Source organism: Sciurus carolinensis, chromosome 15, assembly GCF_902686445.1.
Source record: "Sciurus carolinensis chromosome 15, mSciCar1.2, whole genome shotgun sequence".
NCBI classification, from domain to species: domain Eukaryota; kingdom Metazoa; phylum Chordata; class Mammalia; order Rodentia; family Sciuridae; genus Sciurus; species Sciurus carolinensis.
In genome coordinates, this window is record NC_062227.1 from 14,731,559 (window position 1) to 14,733,724 (window position 2,166).

At 44.1% G+C, this 2,166-nt stretch overlaps 1 pseudogene; it reads right to left on the minus strand.

The window, feature by feature from the left end:
• Positions 1–1,013: 1,013 nt before the first annotated feature.
• LOC124965774 (serine/threonine-protein phosphatase 2A 56 kDa regulatory subunit gamma isoform-like) lies at positions 1,014–1,884 on the minus strand (annotated as a pseudogene).
• Positions 1,885–2,166: the final 282 nt, after the last annotated feature.

Below are 2,166 nucleotides of genomic sequence, written 5' to 3' on the forward strand. Positions count from 1 at the left end.
TCTGGGGACACACAGCAGCACTGAAGACTGATGGGGACTCGCACTGTTCTTGCCTTATGGGATGATGAAGGGTGCTCTTCCCCAGAGGAGGCACACCCTATGCACCCTCACTGGTGTTTCCTCTAGACGCTGAGGACTGTGTCATGGCCATTGTGCCTTACTTGACGCCCAAAGGCACTGCAGTCTGCACTGGGCCAAGAGCTGGTTCAACTAAGATGATCTTATCCTAACTCTACAAAATGTGGACCTCCTAGACAACAAAATTTTATTAATTCAAGAGCCTTGTTGAAGGGCAACAATGTGTAAATAGATGAAAAATCGATTCTGCAAATAAAAATATGAACACATAATTTTAAAAATTCAGTTCCAGTCAAGGTAGACACAAGAAAACTTGTCTGAAACAAATTTCTCCTTTTAGCTTACCCCTGGAATCCTGGAGCTGTTCCACAGACTCAGAAATATGGCTTTCAGTAGACATAAGAGGAGGACATGGTTTACAAGCCATTAACCAAAGAAAAGACACACATAGCAGGTGCCTGTGGCTGAGGACTGTCCTGTCCTGTCACTCTCCCAGTAGGCTGTGAGAACATGAAAGCAAAGAGCCACTTCTGTGGGGTCGAGCAAACACAAACTCCTGGTCTAACAATCACGTCAAACAATTTCAGAGGTTAAAGTCTTAAAAAACAGGTAATGCTTCTTAAAGTGTTTCTTTGATTTGAAAACATCACCACAGAATGGCCTTGTTTAAAGGCTCCCCATCCTGTGCAAGCAGGACATGAGAATGTGAAAGGGTGCTTTCCAAGGGCTCTGACTCCTTCAGCTGGACTCAGGCTGTGTGGGGGTATGAAGACACTGAGGACACCATCATGACCTGGTTGACTGACAGGGTGAGAAACCACCATTGTTTGAACTTCTAATCTCTAGCTGAGGAGGGCAAGAATTATTACCTATGTATCAGGCCAAGGAAGCATTGCCTGTAGTAACTGACAGGTATTGAACAGACAGTGTATTTTCTACAGAACCCAGAAGTGCGCTGGCATGGTGGCTGCCATCTGGTTTAACGCATGTCCTGGGAGACCAGCTCTGCTGTGGATATCCAAGTCTTTCTTGGTGTGAGAGTCCTGAGGGAGCTCAGAATTGTGGCACACAAGAGGACTGTTGAACAAAGATGGAAACATGATAGGCAGAATCTTTGCTGCATTGTCACTAAACTCATAATGTATTCATTATTCCAGTAATACAGTGCTCACTCTGCCACCTGGAAGTGTGGGCTGGAAACACATTTGGCTAACTGCCAGAAGAGAGGCTCCATGATCTTCACAAATTCTGAGGGTTCAATGACATCTAAGATTTCTTCTAATTCATTCAAGAACACTACTTCTTTTGGACTGTGAGACTTTGGCCAGTATTTGAGAAGTGCCATTACAACTGATTCAGTGAGGGTGCTGTCCTTCTCTGGAAATGGTAGAATACAGACCAGCTGTGGAAGGTAGACACTGAGAGATTTCACTTTGTGCAAAGGTAGCAACACCTTCAATGGGAAAATCTTGCACTTTTCTTTTAGTGGAAAGGCAAATCCATTAATTTTACTTCCCAAAATTTCCAGTAATTCTGCTATGCCATTTTGATGCTCTGTTTCATAAATAAATCTATAAAATATATTATTTATCTGTTTCCTCTCAGGCCTAAGAACTTACCATAAATTCTGTGAAGGGTGGTTTTCAGGAAATGTCTCTCCCAAGGATCCTCGCTATCAAAGAGCTCTAAAAGCTACAGATGTGGCTGGGCTGCTTCTAACATTGGTTTGTCTTCCTCTGGGTCAAATTCAGCTCCCATGGGGTTGGAGGAAGGCAGCAAGGTTCAAAACATATTAACTGCAAACATATGGGTAAGGGTAAAATGCAGCTCAATTTGGGACACGCAGTGGTAGCTGCTGCTGGGCAATCCTGCTGAACTGCCACTCACTCACTTGTCTCATTTGCGGCTCGCCAATAGCTCCCAGAAAAAATGCTTCGCAGACACGAGACTTTATTTATGCGGACGATTAACACATCTGCTCAGGGTGAAAAGAAGGGGAAAAAGAGAAAGATGGCATGTGGCTTCTCCCAGATATTGGAATCTCGCAGGCTGGAAGGAACCAATAGCGAAGGAGAATTCTTGCAAGCT